The sequence below is a fragment of the Grus americana genome, chromosome 9, assembly GCF_028858705.1.
Source record: "Grus americana isolate bGruAme1 chromosome 9, bGruAme1.mat, whole genome shotgun sequence".
Classification (NCBI taxonomy): domain Eukaryota; kingdom Metazoa; phylum Chordata; class Aves; order Gruiformes; family Gruidae; genus Grus; species Grus americana.
The window spans coordinates 16,936,052-16,961,197 of record NC_072860.1 but is presented as its reverse complement, the minus strand read 5'-3'; the positions used below and the strand labels follow the sequence as shown (position 1 = coordinate 16,961,197).

At 47.8% G+C, this 25,146-nt stretch overlaps 1 protein-coding gene across 13 annotated transcripts in view; it reads left to right on the top strand.

The window, feature by feature from the left end:
- LPP (LIM domain containing preferred translocation partner in lipoma) overlaps nt 1-25,146 on the top strand; it is a 344,459-nt gene that overhangs the window by 5,770 nt on the left and 313,543 nt on the right. For 5 of the 13 annotated variants that reach the window (XM_054834699.1, XM_054834691.1, XM_054834705.1 and 2 more), the window contains one exon: nt 17,409-17,514. The exons of 4 other annotated variants lie outside the window; for them this stretch is intronic. The gene's annotated coding sequence lies outside the window, so the exon portion shown is untranslated. Of the gene's footprint in view, nt 1-10,496; nt 10,533-17,408; nt 17,515-18,169; nt 21,493-25,146 lie in introns of those variants that run through there. 4 more of the 13 variants (XM_054834695.1, XM_054834702.1, XM_054834693.1 and 1 more) reach the window with 3 other exon arrangements.

The following is a 25,146-nucleotide window of genomic DNA, read 5'->3' as shown; positions in this document are numbered from 1 at the left end:
TTGGGAAAGGAAAACAAACATCGGTGGCATTGTGGGCTGCTGATAACCTTTTCTTAGAAAAAGATACAAGCTTCTGAGCGTTGCAGGCTGTTAGGGAAGATGTTTTCTGTTGCCCTTGATGTCATAAGGGAACCTTGTAACCTTATTCCTCAGTAACCCTACAGATTGCTTTGTTTGGTTTGGGGCGATTGGGATGCTTGAGGGTCTCTGATTTATGCCAGCTTTGTTTCTGTGTGAGAGCCCATATCAGCCCTCTTTGGGGTTTCCAGATTTGGCTGGGAGGGATCCCGTTTTGTGCCTAAGTGGGTTTATGCACTTGAGCATCCTCTAAGTAGGTGCCATTCAGCATTTGGCTGCCTTCCTCCCCCTGCTGCCCAGTGGTGCTTCAAGGCAGGAAAACTTCCGCCAAGTCTTGGATGATTGTGCCGCCAGTGGAATAGTTAGTTGAGATTTAATATGGCCATTATCTTTAGGTAATAAAATATCAACTAACTTGCCATAGCTATCTTGTTTAATGTCTATTAAAAGCCCCACATACTTCATTCACTGGGTGAAATTTAATAGAAGTTCATCTAAGCATTTATTGCTTATTTAATTTAAAAATAGGTTGATCTCCACAGTTGGTAACAGGCACAGAGAATTTAATTAACATTTAGTAAACTACCCTGTTAGCTCTGAATTACACAGTCAGGTCTTGTTTATGCATCAATTTGTAACTTCCCCCCCCCTTTTTTTAGGCCACTGGATCTCATTGTGGGGAGCTGCAGTTGTCTCCTCTTCTCCCTCTGCTCACGCTCCTGATCTCTCCTCTGGCTGGAGAGCCTCTGCCAGGGCTGTGCAGCGGGGGGCCGTAATGCTGCCAAGGAACCAGGGCCCAGCTGTTTTGCTGTGGATGGAGGAGGCTGGCAGGTCGTGCCACAGACCTTGAAGAAGGGGCTGTGGAGTGCACTGGGGTGGGAAGGGATGAGCTGCACGATGGGGCAGAAGTGGTCCAGCTCCAAGCCTTAGTTAAGCATAGCAGAGCAAATTTAAAATACCTCCTCTGGGGCTTTTTCATCAGTGTGGCTGGCTGCATGAAACTCAGGTTGGTGAGGTGGTTTTTTTTTTTTGGGGGGGGGGGGGTTTGAAGAGGAACTTGGGATGCTGCACTGGTGACTTGCAGGCAGTCCTGCTGCAGTTGGTGTGTTCATTGTACCCCAACTGCGGTGGTTTATATCTTGGTAATGTGCACGTGCATCTTCGATGTGCTGTGTGCACGTACCCTAAGGAGCTTTCTCTGTTGCGGCAGTTTATTACCTCACCTTAACAGACTTGAATTACTCCACTTAATGAGGCAAGCTTGAACGAAAGCGAGGAGTCTCCCAGACAGTGCGCCGCACACAGCAAGAAGGTTGGGAGAGCGATTGGATTAGCAGCTGATAAGTGGTAACTCCAGCTGCTGCATCTCCTCTGTTTCAGCTCAACCCTGAACGAGATCAGCTGGCTTGAATTTAACACACCTCATAGCTTGAGGTGGAGACTTGATTTGCTTTTCATGGGTTTGGGCAAATCTTGAGTGATGCCTCAAGCTATTACTGTGGCCAAGACAAGCCTTTAATCTGGATTTCCCAAGAGAAACAGATAGTGATTGCGGCAGCCACGTGGCAGTTCTGTAGTTAATTATGAGCAATGCACTTGGTTAAAAGAATAGTATTAAAGTTGCAAAGTCCAAGTGCTCCAGAGCTATGAAATGCCAGAATGAAGGTCATCAATGAAACCTTAATTTGCACCCCCCCGCCACCCCCTGCAAGCAGGTATTATGATATAACCACTTAATTGCCAGAGCACCTACTCTTTGTGCCCAAAGTGGAAGGTGATAATGAGCAGCTATTCAGTTTCTTTTCTGTTTGTGCAGTGTGTGGCCCCAAGCCTTATTTACTACACACTATTCAAACTCGGGACTGAATGCAGAATTACCATTTTCCTTTTGTGCTTTTCTGGAGTGCTCTTAGCTCTTTCATTGGAGCACTCTGCAAGTTGGGGTGACTGTTTTTGCAGTGAAGGTGAAGGAAAATTATTCTTGCCATTTTACTGATGGGACACAGGCTTGGAGAGGAGTGAGGTTGGGAGTTTTGTGTCGTCCCTGACACTGAAATTCAGGAGAAAAAAGCTAGTTAGACCAGGGTTGTTCTCTTTAGTTTGCAGTCATAACTGATAATCAAACAGAGAAATGGTTGAAAAGAATTGTTTGTAATTACAGACTGAAGTTAGCATCCTTTCCACCCAACTCTGTAGATTACTCTGAACTGCTTATTGCAGTTATGCCTATCTGTACAGTCCATCTCCCTCATCTTTTCCGCTTCTACCTGCCTCTTATGCATTATCATCATCATCCTTGACTGGGGGGCAAGGCCTGTACTTATCTTGCATGGGTATTGAACTACCTAGCTTAGTATGGAAGATGGTCTTTGCCTCTGGCATTTAGAAACCGGAGCAGCTTAATGGTGTTGAATCTGAAATGTGGGGTTGGGGAGGTCCAGAAAGGAGCTACAAAAATGATTAAGGTCCAGGTGGTATTTATGTATAAAAACATATTTCAAGGAGTAGAATAAGGGTAATGGGGTCTTCACATCATCTGCTGAATGCTTCCTCAGTGGCTTGTTTTCCCGTGTACAATAAGACTGCCATCTTTTAGTGTAGTTTAAGCTTCCTTTAAAGTTCTGGTGGTTTTCTATCACTTCTGATCGAGCAGGCTGTTGTTTGGGAGAAAGAGAATTATGCCTTCCCTAGCACAGTTCCACTTTGGTGCTTTTTCAGAGAATTCGTTTCTTTCTCAGACTCCTTGGGATGCACAGAGCTGAGCTCGGAAAACAGAGCTTTGCATCTTTGCCATTTAAGGAGGGCTCGGTGAACCTCTTGCATAGTAAGTCTGAAATTCAAGCGTATGAGTAATCCAGCTGAACTCTCTGCAGCTACTTGTGTGCCTAAAGATAAGCAAGTGTTTAAGCACTGTCCTATACCCAAATCCTAATTTGCTCCCAAGGCAGACAGACGGGGAAGAAACGATGGGCAAAAGGGTTAAAGTTATCTGGGAGATGTCTGGCTTCTTTTCTTCTCAAACAGTGCTGTAGCATGCAGAATGGCCGTAGCCTCGCTGCTGCAGTGAAGAGTCAGCCTCGTACAGTGCAGGAGATCATACTGTGTATGAAGCAGACAAGTTGCAGGCCTCTTAACAGTGGCATTAAGTAACGAACTGTGGGGCAGAAGCTTATTTTGGAAGTTAGGAATAACACCTTGGACCCCTGCATTTCTGTGGGGGTGAGTGCGGTGTTCTTGGCATGTAACACCTCTTCAGGTGTCTCCCTTGGCATATGAGATTTGATAATGAGGCCAGAGCTGCAGGTGAACTTAAAACAATATAAATGACCATGTCTTTCCAAGGCAGTCTGCCCATGCAGGTATTCAAAGTGTCTGGGTGAAAGGATGGCAGCTTATGGAGTGCCCGTGAGCCTCCTTCCATGGCTTGGCACGGTGTGTTTTGCTCTGCTGTTTAGGAGAGCTGTGAACTCAGGGTGTGCAGAGGCTGGGGAAATGGTGGAGAAGTTTTTAAGGACTGCATCGTAGAGTGGGAGGAGAAGGAGCTAATAGAGCAGAGCTCGTTGCCTACTGCACACAAGGATTCCTGTAGGGTGAGTGAGTTTGTAAGTTATTCTGTGTGAAGTTAGCTCCCATCCCTTGTTACACACGACCTGCGTGCAGTGTTTTGTGGTCGCTGTTTTTACAGGTGGGTATCTGATCTCTCTGAGGATGCAAGGCAGATGGGTTGGCATCACCTTGCCTTTGCGCTGCCTTGCTGTGATATACCCTGGGGTGAAAAAGAGAGGACTCATCCTCTGGTGTGTTACAATGATGATCTGTGCTGGTGGTGCCCCACTTTGTCTGGGGTCAGGTGTCTCACTGGGGTGTCATACTCATACCTGCATCACTCTGGTTCCCTCCCTGCCGGAGCCTCCTGAGTGCTGTATGTATGCATTTGCACAGCTGAGGTGGTGTTTTAGGTCTTGGATCATGCAGTCACGTACAAGAAGTCCTAGTGAAAGTGATCTGCTCCAGCTTTGTGTTCAGGGTGGCTGTCTGCCTGCATCGGCTGCTCCCCATGCCTTGAAGGTGAAGTGCAGTAAGGCACAAGCAACCTTATGGGATTTTTTGCAACAGCTCTTGATAAATTTCTTGTGTCTCAGATGATTTGATTCATACCTGATTAAGGGTGTGCCCGATTTCATGGGTAGAACTGGATGTACAAAGGTAGCTGCATATTATCAGGAAGTCCCACATTGAATCGTCTGGTTTAGTTCCAGCTGTTTTGGTGGATGTACTTGCTAGATGGGAGTATTTTCTGTGTGTTTTATTTGTGCACATTCTGCCAGATGTGTAATGGAAGTGATTCCAGATGCTCTTGTCCAGAACAAGACAAGGCCTATCTGTCTAATGAATGACATGAGTAATTCTGGGTATGGTATTGGTGTGCTCCTGGGCTCCTGTTCATTCTTCTCTTTGTTTTTGCTTCCGTATCCTGCAGACATTTTCTTGTGTTGTCCATATCTCTAAATTTTACCTGTAGCATCTTGGGCCAAGCCTGCTGCTTGTTATGCTACCCAAAGGAGAGTAGTGAGACTGCTAAACCAAGGGTGTTGAAGTCCTGTGAACCCGAGCAGCTGCATCCGTGGAGTAGTGTCTGGGTCTGAGGAGCTCCTGCCTTGGGAGATGAAAATGAACTGGAGAATGGTGAGAGAAGAGCAGAGCGATTGACTTGGGGACATGGAGATTGATTATGAGGGAAGATGAAAAGAAGGTAGAAAGTGTGTGTTAGCAGAACGTGACTAAGACGGAGACCTGGTAAGTATTGAAATGTGTCTGCAGAGGAAAGGGGAGCAGCAGCTTCTGGCAGAGCAAAGCTGTATGTCTAGGACTTGCAACTTGGTGCAAAGCAATTCTGAGTCACGGGAACATACAGCTCCTGTGGCCCTGCCATCGCAAGGCATTGCTACCTATAATCCCTTTTAGCAAATGTGCTTGGTTCCACCTGAAACCTACTTGGGCTCTTCCGTCCTGCCTCAGGAGCTCATCTCCCTCACGGCTGTTTATCACCGTGGTTTCTGAGCTCTGCATGCTTGCTGTCTCATTCCTCAGCCCTTACTCACAGGAGGCCTGTGTGGGAGGGAGGGACACCCAAGAGAAATGTGAAACTTGATGCAAAGTCCCTTACCACCAGGAATTTGGGCGGCTGATCTGCTGCAGCTTGGCCTCTGGGAGCCTGCTGGAGATCCGTGGGCTGAGTCTGTGATCTGCAGCCCTGGTGGGGCTCCAGGGAGTGGGATGGAGGCTTGAGGGAAGGTGGGTTTCTTCTGCAAAGGGCAACCCATATGACATTTGGGAGCTCCTGGTAGAGCTGCACTTAGCCCAGCTTATTAACAAAATTCAGTTGTGCAATTGGATGGGGTAAAGTGGAGGAGGGGAGCAGTATGACTCACTTAAATTAGCAGTGACCAAAAGTGGGCTGTAACCTATAGGTGACACCTCATGCCTCCATCCTAGCTTCAGACAGTAAAATCTGGCAAGGGAGATACGGCCACGTATGCAAATACAGTATGTGGGTTTGGGTCTAGGTCCAGCATTCACATCCATAAATAGGTCAGCCCCGTCCTTACGATAGCATTTATGTGTGCTTTACGAACATGAACCAGCTAATCCCAACAGATGTTTGGCAGCCTCCTGAGCCCACAAGGAAGTTAAATATCATTGCACTTTGCTAGAGAGATGCCCAGGATTCAAATGACACCTGCTAGAAGAGCCTATCTAAGCTGGGGCGTGTTCATGGCTGCGTGGGTGCAGCTTTGCAGAGCACCTGCTGCCGCTCCATCGGACTGGTCTCACCACGGCGGCTCGTGCTGCCTTCAGCTATGGGAGGGCCAGCCTGGGTTTCCATTGAAATCAAAGACACCACTTCCTTTAGCGTTTGAGAGGGAATGGGATTTAGTCCTATGTTTGCACACTCACACTTTATTAAAATCCAATTGAAAGGAGGGAGCTGTGGATTTTGCTTGCTGCCTGTCTTTGTCCACGTGCTGATGTGCCCACCTCCTTGGTGGTGGTGTGTGAAGGCACAATGCTCCTGGCTGGCCTGAATCCTTTGCTTGCCTCCCTCTCTTTCCCCAAATGTGAGCATTCAGTTGCAAGATCCATGATGCCTCTGAGGTCAAGCAAGTTATATGGATGTCTGTTGCTGAAGCAGCAGTTTATTCTGAAGTTGTCTCTGGACTCTGCAGTATGCAATTCATGTCCTGGCTGGTCCCACTCCATCCCACCATGAAGTGCAATCCCAGCCAGCTGCCAGAGATAACACACTGAGGACAAGGGAACTCCACTGCAATAACTTTGTATGGAGCATTCAGAGGTCTCAGATAATGAGTATCTTGCAGCCTTTTTTATCAGGAGATGTTTGCTCAGTGTTGCATGGGCCAGAAGCTGCCTGACACTTTGCTTTCCCCTAAAAAAAAAAAAAAAAAAGCTATTTGGCTAACTTTCCAAAGAGAAAATGAAGCTGTAGCACATCAGAGGAGTGAAGAGTAAGGAAGACCTCTATATGTCACTGTAGCTTCCAAGGTCTATGTTCATCCTCTTAATGAAATTCAGCTGCACAAGGAGGGGAAAAAGGAATCTATCCTCTTCATATGGATCATTATGGAAGAAAACTCTGCTTGCTTCCCGTTTGTTTCCAAACCCCTCTGTTTTCCTCCTTTACCCTTGCACTGGTCACGATGCATGGGAGGGTCCCCATAGGGGCAGCAGTTCCGTCCTGGTGCATGGGGAGGTTGTGCTTGAATTCTTTCCCTGCTTTTGGACCAAAGGGTAAATATAGGAAAAGCATGGAGTTATGAAAAATTTTATGAAACTTAATAGTTGCATTTGGGGGGGGGGGGAAGGATGTGTCTTCTCAGTGGGAAGCCCCTAAAGGTGACAGAGGCAAGTGTGTGCATGAGCATGTTTTTATCTTGACTTTTTATGGGCTAAAAACCAGCAACAAAAAATGGTTTTGACTGTGTCTGTGCTCACTACCAGGAACCTTGAATGCAGCAGCTGTAGTTCCTAGATAGTTTGGTTTCTATCAGTAATTGGTTTCAGATACACATTAACTTTGATTCATGTGTTGTTCTGGGCCTGTTGACGTAGTAGAAGGTGTCCTCTCTCCTCCCTGTTTGCTCGACCTCCGTGTTTGTCACGTTTCTGTCACTGTTGAGGCTGGGCCTGCAGCAGGAGGAGGACAGAGGGTCTCCTCCCTTCAGCTGGTCCTAAGTGCTCACACAAGTGTTCGTGCTCCTTCAGTGCAAATTGGGGGGGCTGTCTGATGTCACCACTGGGGTCCAGTGTAAAGTGGTCAGGCTCCTGGGCAGCAAGGGCTGGAGCCCAGTAGATGCTGTTGACTCTGTGCATGCAAAGGCAGAAGCACATCTCCAATCTTGCTGCTTATCCCCACCATGACCTCATGGTTTTGGCCTCTGAACACCAGCTGGTGTAGGAGGAAAAGCTGTCTGGGCAGTGGTGACTGGCTGAAAATACCTCATCTCAAAGCAGTGGTGCAGGGATGGACAGAAGTCTCTCAGGACTAGGTTCAGAGGCTGGGGCAGAACCAGCTCCATCCATAAGGCTCCCTACGGGGATGTGCCTAACCTGCTGTTGGAGGCTGGCGATGGCAGCCGTGCCTGCTCGCCTGCAATCCTCTCCTTTGCTTTGCTACTCTGGGCGCGAAAGCGGGTTGTGTTCACTTTGCACAGGGAACATTCCTAAAGTTGCTGCGCTCAGCTGCGAGGCTTGCAAGGAGCAGCAATGGGGCTGTATTTTCTTAATCTGCATGTTTCATGAGGCAGTATCTGGCTGTGCCCTTAGTAACAGGTTTTTTAATGCAGATCGAGTCCCCTGTCTTAATTGACTAAGAAGAAAGAACTTGAAGAGGGTATGAACCCATGACCTTGAGATAAATAGTTTCTTATTGAGTCCCTGAGCCCCTAAGCCGCCCCCTCTTCTGAGAGTAGCGTGGCTTAATCAAAGGTCAGAGGTTTTGTTGTCTTTGAGAGCCTCAGAAAAAGAGGGCGACGCAAGCGAGCTCTCTTTGGTCCTCTGTGAACTGTAGTCATTCTTGGCCTGTCAAGTTCCCATTGAGGTTGCTGTGCTTGTCCTCTGTTCTTGGATGATGGCTCTCTTGACCTTCTCTGGTCTCTGTGAATGCTGATAAAGGCCTGGTGATCAAGTCATCTGTGTTTCAGGGGGTTGTAACTAGATATACGGTGGCTACGGGTGAATGGCTTATGCAAGGCTGTTGTGAGCCTCTGTGTGCAACGTGCAGATTTGCACCCTTCATAGGACACAGTCTTCACTTGCCAGTTCTTCCCACGCAGCCTCCCACGTGTGTCTCCTGTTTCTAGATTGAAGGCCAAGCATGGTATCTCACACACCGCTGTGTGGTCAGTCTTGGCGAGTGCTGACTTGCGCACGGCCACTGCTGTCTGAGATGTTGTGGTTGCTCACAGAGGTCCCCCCTCATTTTATTCTCTGTGTTTCCTTCTTGGGTGGTGACCAGGGATGTGGCTGTACCTCTTGTGACAGGTGAATATTAGTCTGTCTTTTTCCTCCTCTCCTTCTGTCTTCCTTGCTAATGCTCCTTGAGCCTGGCTGATGGCTGGCGTGGGGCTGATCTTGCTTACTTGCATGTTGGATGCTGGCTTCCTTGATGTTGAGCCAAGTCAGTCTTTGAAAATATCAGCTGGCACGTCCTGTAGAGATCTTTGTCTCTGAAAGCTTCTGTAGTTCCTCTCTGTTTTTCCCCATTACCAAGTGAAAAAATAAAAACACTTGGCTTGATAACATAAATGCTGGCTTCAGGGCTAGTGAGAAAATTCCCACTGACAAGCTCGGTAGGGTGGGGGAGTAGGTGAGGACAGGTATGATGGTGGTGTTACGCTGTTAGGTGCTCCTGTGAATCACACCAGTGAGGTGGAAGAAGATTGAAGAGACCTTTCTTGGTCTCAAGTGTTTTGTACCTTCAGTGTGATGTTGTACACACACACTGTAGCTAACATTTCAAAGAAATAGGCACGTACTCTTCCAAAACACAGCATGCGGGTGTAGAAGGCTGGAGGATATTGTGTGGCAAACTCTTGGAAAGAACACAGAGAATTAGTAGCCAATAAAACTTTGTGCTGAGAAGCCATCAGGAGGAAGCGTGATCTCTCCCTGTGAGTACTGAAGAGGCCCAGTAAGGGTGATGAGGATGTTTAATTGATAACTTTGCTATTCTGCAAACCAAAAGCCTCTTCCTTTCCACTCAGAAACAGGGATGATGTCAAAGTGAACCAAATCATACAGGTCCAGGGGTGCAGTTTTATCGTCACTGTTAGGCAAAAAATAACGGAAACGCAGTGCAAGTCCAGCATATAAATTTCTCCAGGTCAAGATAAAAATGGCACACAGGAGCTAAAAGCTTGCTGTCCTTAACTTTTAAGAGGAAAGATGTCACAATACTTGCACTTACAGTACTGAAAGAAGTTATGTGATAAGTCACAATCCCCTTTTACGGGCAATTAATTAAGCTCCTTTGGGGGGAGGATAATCTGCAGAATTCCCGTGGAAGTCTGCACGGCTGGTTCTCCTGCACAAGGTGATAGAGGGATGTCCAAGCTCTGCCACCTTCCTTTTGCTTGAGCCCAAGCCCCAGCTGGGAGGACGGGAGTGTGTACAGGGCCGGGTGCTGGGCATCGAGCACCCTTGCCATTGTCCCTCCCCATCTCAGCCCGGGAGTGGGGGCTCTGCGGTGGCAGGCTATTTTCCCCGCCACAGGGAGGAAAAGCGTAAAGCATGGCCTGAAACACTGCCTCTGCTATTTTTTTGTTTTCAATGAGGAGCCTGGCTTCCAGCAGAAGGTTGGGGTAATTTAGGAACTAAAACAGCTTTTTAATGTATTTTCTGTATGTCTCAGTCTCCAACTATGATGGAAGTAATGGTGCTTTCTTGTTCAGAAGGCAGATGCATCCACAGGCATCTGTGGTCCTCCTTGTTTTGGAATGAAGTAAGAGCAGTTATTAGGGCTTGTCAGAATCACTCCAGAATTTTTTATCTATATTTGGTATAAATGGCTCCTTTCTCAAAATGAAGTTTTCTGTGGGAAGCATCAGCTTGCAACTCAGTTCTTGTTTTGTAAAAGAAAAAAAGTTTAGGTATTTTTTTTTATTCTTCCATTTGTGATGGTAACAACATTTGTTGAAAACAAAGATGTTTTCATGAAAAGCAGTTGGTGGTGAGGCTGCTCCACTCTCTGCTGGCTGATTGCCACGCTTCCACATTATACCTGGGCCTCTCTGCCCCATCAAGGCTTTTCCTGGTTTTGAAGGCCTCTCAATCCAATCAAGCTGTTTGGAAAGAGGAGCAGCTACACTGAGAAACTCTTCTTTTTCTTTTTAATACAGGTGTTCGAGGCCCCTTGTCGCTCATCCCATCTGAAGGTATTTGTTCCAAGGCTGAACTGGGGCAGTTTGCTATTAAGGTCTAAAAGTGAAAGAAGATAGCTAATGCTCTGTTGCCCTTGGAGATGGGGGGAAGGAGGGGACAGACATCTCTGAATCTGAGAGATTTACTGGTCCTGTAGCTGATTGTGCTTTTTTTAAACATCACGATGGATTATAACTCTCTCAAAAATATCTAGCCTGACCAAGTGGGCAATCCAGTTGACTGCCAGGTATTTGTTGCTGTTTTCAAATGATCTCGTCAAAACTGGATAAAACAGAAGACTAGAACACAATGACTGTCTAGTTGTGTAGGCTCTGAGTTTTAAAAGTTGCATTTACAAATGGCTTTAAGAAGAGGGATAAGAGTGCCCAGCATGGTGTCAAGGGTTTTGTTGTGGTGGCACCCGAGCAAGCCTGGGAGAAGGTGACCTTTGCTTTCAAATTTTGGCCATTTAAAATTAAAATGGTTAAAGGAGCATTGTCCCTTACAATAAAACTTACTTCCTCACCATTTTCATTGCTGTTATTCCAAGCAGTACTGTTAGACTTGAACAAACGTGCGCAAAAATACCATCCTTGCGCTAGGAGTTCTCAATCTAAAGGTGGGCTGTAGAAGACCCTGTGCTGGGACTGGGGAGAGCTGGGCACCTTCCTGACCCCTGTGCCTTGGGGCACAGCACTTTTCCTCTGCTCCTTTGTGCTCCTGGTCACTGTTGGTCTGTTTTTCTTGACTGAGCATCTTAAGACAAGGGAGGTGTGTTAGGGCAGTGTTCTGCTGGTGCTGCCTGGTGTGGATGGCCATTCCTCTTGGGGGGGAAATGACATTTTTTTGTTTGGAATTGCAAAACATCATCCTTTTTTTGAAACCCAGGCTTTGTGGTGCTCTGATACTGCATGAGAACTTGAAAGCAAAATCAATTATGCTTCTTTGATCAAGAAGCTGGGGTGCATTCGAGTGAGAAAGTGAAACTGCCCCCCTCTTGCTCAAGGTCTCTCTGACCAGGCTTAGTGAAATGCAGACAGCAAACGGTGGGGGGAAGAGAAATAAATTTAAAAAAAAAAAAAATCAATGAGGCTGTTTTGAAAATTTTCCACTTCCAGTAGACTGAGGGAGTGTGAACAGCGTGAGGCCAGTAGTCAGTGCTTGAAAATACAGGGTCCAATCCTGGTGTCAATTACAGACATGTAAATCACAGGCAGCGCTGCTGGCAGTGATGGGGACCTGCTGAAAGGTCACTCCAGCATGGGACCTGCAGGCTTTCTGGCACAGGCATGCTGATTGCACTTGTTCCTTAGCCACCCTTCTTTTCTAGCCGCCCTTGTGCATTTAAAATAACAGGGATGTGACATGGTCCCCAACCGTTGCCCAGGGGCTCTGGCTGAGAGCTCGTGGGGTGGCTCCTGGCTGCTGGGATGCTGTAGGTAGGGCTGTCTCACAGCTTCCTCAGCCACTGCTCAAATCTGTCCTGCCCCAAGTGATTTTTTTCATTTGTTACAATACAGCCGTCTCTATCCGGGAAAGCCAGATCCCATCATTTCAGTGCAGGCCGGATCCCACCCCTTTGGTGCTGACGTGCCCAAAAGACCGCACTGGAGTGGTTTCTCCTCCTCCTTTCCCCATCTCCCTGCTTTTTTCCCCTTATTTTAATCTCATTTTACAAACCCTGGGACAAACCTGAAAATCAGGTGTGACAGCAAAGATAAAAATGAGTCCCCTGTCCCTGAAGCCAGGTGTGCCAGTGCTGCAGGACCCCAGGGCTGCCGCGAGGCAATGCTTTATCACAGCGTGCAGGGGCTCCCAGTGAGTTTTGTCTTTCATGGGAGCTAATTTTCCCCATTAGAGCTGACGGTCTGTGCTGCGGCCAGCATCAGCCTTCTTCCAGCACGAGGGCTGGACCAGGAGTTCGGAAGCGATAAGTACCATTATGGCTAATTTTGACACATGGGGTTGTGGCGGATTTGAAAGCAGCTCCGTGCCGAGTACGATATCAGAGGGGTGTGTGCTTCCTTGCAGATCGAAACTTGCCATTCGCATAATTGCCGCTTTACACCAGCACAGGATCTGGCCTCCCAAAAGGCGGCAGCCGGGCGTATTAGCTGTTGCTGTTTGTATCGATGAGTCTCTGAGCAGGTGCCGCTGCTGGCAGCAGAGCGGAGGAAATGCGTCTCCAGCTTTTGTTATTTTGCATGATCTTTTTATTAGATAACTTCAGCAGCATTATTTTGAATGGAGCAGTTTAATTTTAATAAATGAAACCCGAGAAGCACAGAAGCAAACACAGAAAGCTGTTAGGGCCCGATCCTGCAGGCATCAGTGTCCTGGGATAGCAGGATCAGGCTGTGTCTCCAGGCAGCTGTGTTCAAGTGTAAGGCTACACATGTATATAAGTTGAATTTTGAGTTGGGATTGAATTGAGGTTTGCATATAAAGGGTCTGATTTTTCTGGTGCGTGAGGACATGGAGACCTCAGATGGCTCCCTCGGCAGTGGCCAGGCTGAGGATCAGGGCTCCAGCAGCAGAGGAGATGATGTGAGAATTCTGAGTTTGAGGACTTTGGCCAGCAAATAACAAATATATTGGCACAGCGTGGGAAAGACATAAAAATACATATGTCAGAACAGGGCAGGCTTTTAAGTGTTTTTCATTTAAAATGAAAAGGTCAGATTGAATGTGGTTGTCATCTGGGGACCTGTGAGTGCACCTGCCAATCATACGGGGCGGGGGGGACCTGTGTCAGTTCATGCTGATGGCTGACTTGCTGGGAGCTTGTCTGCACTTAAAAATTGGTGACTGGAACAGTTAAAACACCAATTTTCCTTGTGGTGGTCAGGCTGAGCCATCTGCTCCATGAAGGAACGAGAACGGATTCCAGCTCTTGGCTGCTTTATCCCGGTTTAACTGGTGTTCATGCTTGGGCTTCTACGAGTATAGCCATACTGATTTAAAAATAAAATAACAGAATTAAGCTCTGAATATTGGTAACGCTTCCAAGTGTAAAGGAGATTTAAAAGTGAATGCAACTTTTTGAGTAGTCAGAAAAACGCCGTTCAGCCAGGCTGTTATGTGAGAAGTGTAATTAGCACTTGCTGAAATTATTTTCATGGGTAAGATTTTCCTTTAAAGGGATTGGGGAGTCTGGTTACTTCAGTTTCTAAGTGACCACTGTAAAGTTATGCTAGGGATGCCTGTTTTTTCTGAAAGTGCTGACTGCACTTCTCTGAAACTTGGAATTCTTGCAGAAGTTTTAAACTGTCCATTTCTGAAAAATCTGAACAACGTAGGAAAACTCAAACCATAACAGAGGATTGATGTTTAAATTCAGGCAAACTACTGCTTTTAGCTTTAAATCTGCAAACAGGAAACCTTGCTTTCCATACTCTACTTGTGTGTTAAATTTATATTTCTTTTTTTTTTTTCCTTGAGAAATGTTGATTCTTACTGTTGATAATATAGCATCAGTATTATCTGCCAGTGAGTGAACAGACTATTTCTGATCATCAGATCTTTAAGGATTTTAGAGTTTGTGGATCTCAGCCTCTCACCTTATTTTCCTTTTAGCTTGGGAAGGCTTTTTTAACTTGTTATCACTTTCTCAGCTTTTTATGAGCTGTACCTTAAATTTAAGTAGTTGGAAGAAACAAATGAAGAAAACAATCTTTTGTGAAAGACGTGCTCTTTTGGTAAATTCTGGTTCTGGTAGTTCTGAGACTCTACTTAGTGCTTTGACTGTGATAGCTGATTCCTGCTGTTTGGGCATTTGCTTTAAATTACTTTTAAATGATAAATTGCCTATTGAGATGGTGCATTAAAATAAGTGGTCTGTGTTGTGCTAGGCATAAAAATGAAGATGCAGATGTGCACGCATAGGTGTATACAGACTCCAAAGTCTCGTCCGCTGTAGCTGGTGATCTGGAGGCACAGGAGTCGTACTGAGTTATGCCAGATGGGAGCTTGACAGTGTAAAGCTGTGTTACCAAAGACTTTCCTGCTGTTATCTCTTGCAGGACTGTGATAGACAGCTGGGATTTCTTGTTGCAAGACAAGAATCAGAATTAGCTGTGCACAGACCACGAGCATCTGTTGCAGTGGCTCTGAGCTCGGAGGACCTCAGTTTTGTAGAGCTAAAAGCCTGCCTGTTGTTACTATTTTTGTTGTAAAAGCACCTGGATATTCCCTGTAAAAGTTGTTGGGGGATGTATGAAACCCGGAGGTGGCTCCTCGGGGGGATGGTCTTTGCACGTATTTCTCCGGGGACTTCAGTGGAGGAAAGACTTGTGCTGGGCTCGATGGCAGCGATTTGGGTATGTCTGTAGTGTGCACTCATTTGTCTTTCCCAACCTGAGCCAAAGCAGGAATGAGTGTGACTGTGAGGGGCAGACCCTCTTTTGGGACTTGTTGTGTCTCAAGATCTGTGTATCTTGCTTGCTTCCCCAGCAAACCTGGCACGGTTAAGACATCACTTTGTTAAGCCTCTGCGTAGTCCTCTCTGACGCGATGTTCTTGGGGGTGCTCCTTGCTGAGGGATGTGTGCAGACAACTGAGAAGAGGGACTCTGGGGAGGGGAGCTCTGCTGATCTTGGGGTTTGGGTGTCTTGAGTATCGAGAAATGCTCCCCAATGGGAAATACTTGTTGAGATCATGTCTTGAAGAGGTCTGATTTGGTGGTGGTGTCATGGGTTGATGGCTTGTGATGCAGGAGATGTGCAGCTCTTCTGGTGCCTTGGGTCTGTCCTCTATGTCTGTTTTCTGGGTATTTCTGCGCTCAGACCCAGACTGACTTTTGCAGTCATCTGCTAAAGAAGTGGGGTCACAAATGGAGTAGTTTGACAGATCGGACAGGTGGATATTGCTGTGACCAGTCAGGCTGTTCCTGTCCTGCCTGGCTGTGGATGTGTAGCCAGGAGAGAGTGCATGCCTGGGCGTCAGTGGGTTGCTGCCATTCTAGGACCATGCTGGGCCCCACTTGCTGCTGGGGAGGGTGGTTTCACAGTAGGCTTCAGCTGGCTGCCCTAAGGGGGGGTATGTGGGGTCCTGCTCACCTTGCTGCAGGAACCCCAATCACAATGTGATGGGGACAGCTGGCATGGAAAGTAAAGCCAGGAAGATGCGGTTCAACTTGCCAAGCCTGCTGAGTCCTATAAGCGATCTTGTAAACATTTCTTGAGTTAAATCTGGTGAAAGACAAGCCTGAGCCAAGATGTTTTAAACACCCGTTGGGTCCCAAAAAATACTGCCTTACCTGGAGCTCCCGGAGGTGCTGTTGTGAGTCGAATTGAAACGGTGTTGGAACCAGAGGGGAATGTTGTTGTCTTCTGCCTTTGCAGATAAGACCAAAGGGCATTTTGCCAGGAGCCTGTGGGAAGGACCTAAATTGTATATAACTTTACATAATTTTAAAATGAAAAGTAAACATGCACAACCATAATATTTGCTTGTACTTGTCTGCTCCTTGATGGATGGAGAGAAATTGCCCTTTGGCTGATTTCACCAGCAAGAAAACCCTGCAGTTACTCATCTTCGTCCCAAGCCTGCAGCTGAGTGGGAGAGGCCATTGCGATCTCCAGTTAAATTTGTCCTCATCACACCTGAGGGGAATGTTGAGGGGCCTAGGGACTTTTATGCATGCCCAGCCCCGTGGGGAAATAAGGGCTGGGTGCCACCACAGGGACCATGGGACTGAGCTGGGAAGGTGCTGCCTGGGTCAGGATGGACCTTGGTGTGTTCTTGTGGTGTTGGCACAATGGAGATCTATTACCGCTCATGAGAGGCGAGAGCCCTGTTGCTCTCCTGGCTGCCGTAGCATCAGGCATGGTGTGGGGGACAAGGGGTGCTGGCAGGTGCAGGAAGCCGTCTCACTGTGTGACAGGGAGGAGGGACCTGGACTGTGAGCCGCCAGCACTCTTCCATTTTGCTGCATGTTGGTTGTAGACTTGTGGGCTCACGTGCTCCCTCATGAGCAGCACAGGTACAACAAATACAAGCCTGAACTGAGCATTTCCATCATTACAGCAGCAAATAGCAGTAACTTTCTCTGCTGAGTGGTGATGACAAGGCAAGCCTGTGCTTGTCATGAGCAGAGATAGGGCTGTCAGAGCAACCAGGATGCGGCTGGGATGGGATGCTGGCCGTGGGCTGGCGGGGGCAGGAAGGAGTGTGTGATTCAGATGCTGCCTATCTCTGTGGGATGCACCCTGCCATGTGTTTTGGCATGCCATGTGCAAGACAGCGGTTGCGTGGCCTGTCTGTCCCCTCTGCTCTACTTTCATCTTCTGCAGAGGGGAAAAATGGCACCGAGTCGGTCACTTCAAGAAAGGGTTGTGTCTGCTTTGCAACTATAGGGAAGAGTGAGGCAGCCCCTGATGGGAATTGGGCAGAGCTCCTCAGAGAAAAAGCTATGCTGAGAGGTGGAGGGCTGGTGAACTGGATGGTGGTGTAGCTCCGCGCATGGTAGTGGTAAACCCCATGAGCTTCAGCCTGAATTAAATGATGCCTCCTAGCTCCTTCGCTGTGCCTGAGGTCACAGAGATGAGTGATGGATTCACCCTTTTCTCTTATTTTGTCTCCTTTTACCCCTTCCTTCTTAGGGACATTAAGAGCAGTAAAGGAGCTGTGGCTTGAGGAGGTGCAAGTTGTTGTCCAAGCTGTGGCAGCTGACAGCCGGTGCTGGTCACTGGCCCAGTTTGAGGTGGTGATGCTCGCTTTTGGGGCGTGCCAAAAGGATTCTGGGAGTATGGAGGCTTCTGCCTAAGAAAGCTTGGGAGGAAAATGCTGCGTTTCCCAGAAGCTGTGTGGGTTAAACTGCAAGTTTTGGAGATGAGCCGTTAAGAGGCCCATCCGGTGTGCATCACACGGGTATCTCTCTCTCTTCGCAGGGCTGGGAAAGAAACCCAAAGTCGTGACTCTGGTGGAGCCCTGTGTGTCTCCAAAAGCCCTGCTCTGAGTTCGTACCACTAGCAAGGCTGTGTGGCGTGAGAACTGGTACGTAAACGTGTTTCTCAAATGCAAGGGGCAACCTCTCAGAACGATCTGTGGCTTTTCTGACAGTGGCACCTTGTTCATGGTTCTCTGCAAAAAAAATAAAGTCCTCTCCTAATGGAGTGCAGAGGGGAGGTGGGATCACTGGAAAATATGTGACAAACTGATGGTTCCCTGGTGGTGCTTGCACCCAGAGGCTTTGGTGGGGAAGGGCTCAGCAGCGAGAAGCTGTGAGTGTTCAGAAGTCATTCCAGGCTGAGGCTTTAGACACGCACTGTCGAGCGATGTGTTGTGTGACAGCACACACGGAGAGGTGACGTGGGGGGTAATGACAAAGGCACGCATGAGAAATGCACATGCATATATATATATACACACATGCTGTACAAATCTAGGCACATGGAAACAAAGATGCGTGATACATATATAGTATATGCTATATGGTGGCATATGAGAGCTTGGGGGTGTATATACCAAATGTCTGTATATACTATATATGGCAATAAAAGAATGCATATGCATTCATGTTCTCTTTTTTTCTTTTTCTGTCTCTTCTGTCTTTCTGTGGAGCTGTTGCAAAACTACCAGATTCAACCTCCTGGGGAGACTTTGTGGCCAAGGTTTTACAAGCCAGCACCTGCTTTGCCTGCCTGACTTCTTTCTATATTTATTCCTCTGCACCCGGTTTTTGCCTTTGCCTGCAAAGTGGAACTGTCACAAACATTTGTGCTAACTTTTGGCTGCACAGGACTTCAGCTTGCAAGTCCCGAGTCTGCTTTTGTGCACGTTTGGGGGAGGAGGCGTATGTGTGTATAGTTGTGCATGTATGCATGTGAGCATCCCTGGTCCTTGCTGTCTGCATTATGTGGTCTGTGTTCCTGCGACACTGCAGCAGTCCCTGTCTTATGTACGCCACGCAAGTCGTGCTCTCTGCCTCTTCAAGACATTTTTATGAATTAAATATTCTCAGTCATCCTGCTTATGTAATGTCATTTAAATGAAATTAGCCACGCCTGACCTGGTGGCTGATTGATAATGATCTGTACTGCTGTGCAGGAGGCTTGAGTTAGATTTTATTCCCAGTCCCTCAAGCTTTTACTTTCCAGGGTTAGGACTGTGGCAAGGAGAGGGACTTGTGGGGCCACGTAGCAGGGAGCTCCTGGTTAGGCTGTGGTTGGACCATGGATATGTCCATCCCTCTGGTTTCTCTGTGTGGGGATGAAGGTGCTCTAAATCGGAGGCACTGAGCTCCAGCTCATGCTTAGGTACTGCTGTTTAAAGTGAGCACAGTAGCAAGGGAGAGGGTATAATGCCATTTCAGCTGGGAAATCGAGGGGAGATCCTAAACCCTGGGAATGTGAAGCTGGGGGAATAGCTGCATGGTGGGTCTCCAATCAGCAAATGCTGCTCAGAGGAGACGCGCGCTTGTTCCCGCTCCGATGAGTACAACTTGTGCTTATTGAAAAACAGCCCAGGGCTGTGTGCCAGGAGCCGGGATCCAGCTTGTCCTCGTGTGCTCAGGCCCCTGAGCTCCCAGTCCCTCTAACAGCTATATTCGTTTCTGGCACAGGAGTCCCTCTAAGGTCACGAAGACGTTAGTCCCAGGTTTCAACCCCAGGAGCCATAAAATGTACCCTGCCTGACCCCAGCACAAGGCAGAGGCAGCACTAGCCGCCTGCGTTCCCCTGGGTTTCGTTTCCCTGTCCCCACTGCGTGTGCCACTGCAGCCTGCATTCCTCTCTGGTTCGGTAAGCCCTTTGCCTCTTGAGCTGACACAGCTAATATTTCCCCTGCTGGCAGGGCAGGCGAGGCAGTGGCATTTAACTGGTAAAGAGAACCCCGATCTGTTCGTGCTGCAGGACTCCAGAGCAGTAAGGGCTGGTGCACACTTGGGATGGGGTTTCTGCTCTTCCAACTGGTCCCCTTCCATGCTTTTGTTCCCTTTCTTGACTTATATTATTCCCTACTTCATCTTGCTGTTTGTCCTTGCAAAAAGCAATACCTTGGGAATTGTTTTCTGCAAGGGGCTGGAAAACTGAGTCAGAGTTTGTAAAACCTGTACCTACCTGACCCTTCTTGCCTTCATTTTGAAACATCTTCTACCATGGTGACCACAGTGCTCAGAATGTCTCCCATTTCTGACCATGGAGAATGCTCCTGGTGGCCCAGCTGCGGCACATGGCTCTGGAGGAGGTTTTAGTGGTGGTTTTAGAAAAATAGTTGATTAGCTTCCCATGGAGAGCTAGTCCCAGTCCACATTGCATTAATGTTGTCCTGATGCCACTTGGACTGTTGGCTCTTTAAAGCATGCCAGTGTAAAGGATGTGTGCTGGTGCTGCCTGGCAAGGTTTATTTTTTGCAGTGGACGAATCACTAAGTTAAATGTGGTTCTTAGTCTAAAAGGCAGAAAGCTTTGTTTTCTTCTACAGCAAAGGTTTACGTCTTTTCTGTCACCTGTGATACTGGGTACTAAACTTATGCTGCTACGGGCCCCTAACCTCTGCCTAGTTACTGGAGGTAATTGTGCAGCCCCTGTCACTGCAGGGTTTTGGCTCCTCCCGAAGCCTGCGCTTCGGTACCAGTGAAAGCCAGATGTACTATAATGTCACTTTTTTACAGTTTGTTTTGGCCATACATGGGCAGAGTCAGCTCTGGAATTCCTTCCCTATAAATTAAATAGTATCATGTGGGTGGTGCTGGGGAATCACTCTGGTCTGGTTGGATCGCCTCAGCAGCCTGTTCGTCTTGAAAACGTCCAGATTTGCACATTCCTGAGAGGCTGCCTGCTCGTGGAGCTGATGGCTACAGCTACCAGGAGGCTGTCATTCCGTGCTGGCAGGCATAGTCACCTCCCTGCTGCCTGCAGGTTGGCTGTTGCAGCCGAGGAGCAATGCCTGTGGGAGCGGTAGCATTGAGTATATTGCTCCCATGTGCAGGCAGGCTCTGCAGGGACAGTTGTGCCCCCTAAGCATAGCTGTCCTGCCTCCTAAATTTGCTGTATGGGCTTGAGCATTGACTGTCACGCCCATCTCCCAGGGATGGGGAGGGTGGGCGCTCCCCTGTTCCCACCTGCCATGGAATGCTGCCTTAGTGTCCCAGTAGAGATCAAGGGGTGCTGCCATTGTGGGGCTCCTTCTCCCTGCAGGGAGATCTTGCCTTGTCCAGGCAGCGTGCTCCTTTCCACAGAGCTGTGTTTTTTCCTTTTGTGAAGTAAAATCAAATACATACTTTTTGCAAAGCACCAGCTCAATGAGCTGGCCAGGGAATCTTTCCCTGCCCCAGGTAAGCAGGTGGTGTGGGACCTGGCAGCAGGACCTCTCTAGTGGGACTGATTGCTGAGCCTTGCCTTTTCTGGCGCTGAGCTAGTGTCGCTAAAAACACAGCCTGAATTTTCCTATTTGTCTTTAAAGAGGACTCTAAAAAATAGTTTTGGGAGGTTTTTTGCTGATGAGTTGAGGGAAGAGAGGGAGATTTGCTGAAGGGGTGAGGGGCAACGGCTCCTGGAGCTGCCCTGTTACATCTCCCTGTGCATCCCTGGGAAGAAACAGATGCAGTGTCACCCATCGAGCCAGGAACCTCCAAAGCGCAGGTCAAGATGGTGACGCGTGGCCCCGTGTCTGGGCTGAGCATGGGTCAGCGACAGTGATGTGCTCAGCTCAGGCTCCAGAGGGGCAAGTCATCGCTGTGCCAAAGCCAGGGAGAGAAGGGTGATTTTTTTTTTGACATCCTTTGGAGTTTTGATCTCCATATTTGGAAATGTTTACCCATTGCTCTGATCTATTGCAAGGGAGGGGAGGTGACTCAGGGTCTGGTAGAAGCACGATTTGAATTCCTGTAGTAAGGTTTTTTTTTTTCCCCCCCTTTCTTGTTTTGGAATCCTGTTGTGGTCAGTTTTCAGTTCTCTCTTGCTCCTGGACCTTGTTCCAAATTAGATCCGTTCGAGAGGGAAGCGTGTTAGCGAAGGAGCTTGCCTGGATGCTGGTAAGTGCATCATTGCTGCTTTAGCAAGCAACTTGGGATTTTTTTTTTTTGTGTTTGGTTTTGTTTAGTCAGATGGATTGTATCAAAGCGTGTGCGTTGCTGGTGGAGGCAGGCATGTGGATCGCCAGTCAACAGCAAGGGACCCAATGAAACCTTCTGTAGCAGGGAAAGATGCCTTAGTGGATTGGTCTCAAAGGCAAAATGTTTCTTCAGGCCTAGGTATAAAGATAATTTAAGCCAGCTCCCATTCAGTCACGCTCTTCCTTTTAGTTTCACTGGCTAATGCAGCAAGGCAGCAGAGCACTGTAGAGTTAAATGAGTAGATATGTGTGTGGTCAGCAAGTAAAATATAGCTTAAGTGTGATTTCTGTCTCATAAGCAAGAGTGTGTGTTAAAAAGGCTGCATAACGTATGGATATATTTCTCTCAAATGTTAATATTTAACTCTGTTTTGTTAGGGAACTGAAGGAGTTTAGCTGCTGTAACTGGATGAAGGTTCAGTGTCAGTTTTTTCCTGTTATTCTTTATTTTTCCTTACTGTGGAGTTTTTAATCTGTCTTATATTGCAGCTAGCTGCTTCTCTCTTTTTTTGCACATCCCCCCCTTTCCTTTCTTTTTCCTGAAAGGAAACCACAGTTCATCCAGACAGTCAGGGGCGTGGGGGGAACCTGGAAGATGCTCTGCTTCCTGTTTTATTCATGGCAGCTAAAACCATGCTGGGGAATCTGGAGTGGAGATCCACCATCCCGCATTCCTCTTGTCATTTGGAGCATGTAACATGTATAGAGTACTTTTAATGCTGCTCCGGGGGTTGCGTAGCAGCCAGTCCTGTGCCTCGGACAGCAAACACTGCACTTTGTCCTTTCACTTGGGAAGGGGTGTTGATGAAAAACCCTTTACAGTTCCTACTGTTGGTTAGTGATTTTTATGTCTTCTTGGCTAACTGATATTTTTAGGCTGATTCAAACCTGTTATTATACTCCCCTGTTTTAAATTTTAGACCTTTGTTAGAAAGTTAAATCTCTTGATCGTTTTCTTTTGTCCTGTTAAATAGGGATTAATACTCAGTGTGAAGTTTGGTTTTTCCAGAGATGTGGATTTGCAGCAGGTCCTTGAGGTGCGAAACTGGCTTGATTGTTCTGGGCAGGGCAAGATACTTGGCTTAGTTTGCATGAGGATGGAGCATGAGCTGAAAAGTACTTGGACCCAAAAGGTGATGAAAGGGACTGCTGAAATCTATTCCTGCAGGTGGGACATGTTAGGAGTTTGCAGACTTCAGCTGCATTTTAATCCTTGTTGTTTCAATAAGTTGCTTGGATTACTGCAGCTTTTGGGGTGCCAGGGAGGTGTATGGAGCTGTTGCAGCACCTGAAGCCTCAGCCCAGCAACTCTCCATGGAGCCACCCATCTTGTCGTGCATGGTGGTGCCAAGCTGTGGAAGGCAGCGAGCTGGTGGTCTGTATCGCTCCTTGTGCGCTTTGCCTTTGCGTGTGCACACGTGGCCCTGTGCAATGGGCGATGTCTCCTCCCCACGCAGCGCTTCCTCCGCACAGTTGTGCCCTGGACAGTCCCTGCTTCTGGTGGCACTTGGATGTGGCACGTCCAGGCTTCGCCAGCTGCTTGTGCCCGAGCTTGGTGTTTTGGGGACAGCACGGCGGGACTGGAAATGATGATGTTCTGTTCCCCTCGCAGTTTCCCGCCTTTCCCGCTCACCAGGACAGGCTGCTTGTTGGAAGACAAGGATGAGCAGTGCCGGGGTGCCATAACCCAGGGCTCTGGGCAGTGCTACTCTGGCATGCCTGGGGAAGCACGTTGGGGTCGTTAATCATCACGTGCCTATCCTTCTCTGTGCAACATGGCATCGCTGCGAGGACGTGACTTGAGAGCTGGATGGACTATGAACGATGAGCTTCCCCACCTGTCGCCTGTGTCCCCCAAGACGGGTGCTGGGCAGGGCTGGGGGGTTCCGGAGGATGGCCATGGCCAGAACTGCAGGCAGCCAGGGCTCTCCATCTGGTGTTTCTCCAGGACCTGGGCAGATCCAATGATCGTTGATGCTAACCAGGATCCACAGCGGATTTTCTTCTGCTCCAGGAAAAGAGCCATTAAGGGCTGACCTGTAAATTAATACAGCTGTCTAAAGATTTTTTTTTTTTCCTCCTGCAGCCTGGCACCCTGTAAACACTCAAATCTGAGAAGCTTTCCATGGCACTGGACGTTGGGCATGCTCAGAGAGCTCCGTGCCTGCCTTTCTTAAGCTTCTCTGTCACTTATAATGATGTATTAAATGTAGTGGATTTGCTTTAGCTCCCATGCAAGGAGGATTGGTTCGCAGCCCATCCTTCATCCTGGCTGTTTGATCCAGGGCTGGCACCGCAGAGGACATGGTGGTGACCCTCTCACTGTGCGACTCAGGTGCTGTGAGGGGATTTTGTGTGCGCTAAGGACTGGGTGTACGTGCCCAACAGCAGGTAAGAGAAGCTGCCCTAGATAGCATGGCACTAGCACACGTGGGCATGGAAGGGATGAAGGCGAGACAAGGTTACGAGCCTAGATGGCTGTACACATACAATACTTTGCATTTCTGTAAGCAAAGGTTTCGGAGCCCTTAGATACTAAATCGTGCCTGCAGGCTGAGGAAAGCTGTATTATCCTGGTGTGCGGGTGTAGAAACTGAGGCACCGTATGGCAGATTTGGGAAAAAGTGCAAATCTCTGGATTACACGTGGTGGTTCATGTTCAGCTTCCGCAGACAGGTGGGTGCTTCGCAGCCTTGTGCCGAGTGGTACTGTGAAACCCATCTCATTCACCCTAATAAAGTCATACTTTTCTGAGCACGAAATATTTTTGCATTGGTTGCTTAAAGGTAAACCAAGTCATATGGAATATTTCATAAAGTTGATACATGTTGCTGGTGTGACGTGATCCTAACGCATATTGTTACTTCAGGAATTTCCAGATGGCACCTTACCTAATCGTACTGCTGCTCCTTCCTAGGATCTGAGTAGAGTGCAGGCTTTTAAGGAATGTCTGTTGTTATTAGCTTTATAATACACATTCTTGTGTAACAGCTGTTGCAAGCAGCAGGAGGTCTCACTTGCAGCCTAATTCTTCAGTTAACTTTGGTGGGGAGGGGAATGTGCTCCTGTGAACTAGGTATTTGCATTTGGAATGAGGTTTCCCAAATGAGAAAAACTTGTTTGCCTCCAGTGAGTGTGTCAGTTCAAGGACTAGCATGCCCGGGAGGAGGAAACAAGTTGCTCTTGTCCCTTTACCACCATCTTCTAATAGTTAACTGTGCGTAAGGCTCCCCAATTGCTTATTGCTTGACATGGGGGGATGACTGCGTTTTAAAGAAACATCAGGTTTTGAAAGCCTGGCTGCCCGTGGTGGGGAGGAAAGAAGTCCTTGTGCTGTGCTGTCTCACACCCCTACTGTGAAAATATCACAGGGATGAGTTCCGGTGAAATTGCCTGTTCCTTGGCAGCCACTTCCCTTCTCCATCCTTGTTCTTCAGGTAAATATCTCTTCAAGTCCCTTAGTTGTTCCCCCTTCCTCCCTGAAAAGTCATTATCATCTCTTGAAATTAAGGAAAAGACAGGAGGAAGGAATAAATGGATGTTAAGAAGTAGAAAACAATCAATTAAATAGTAC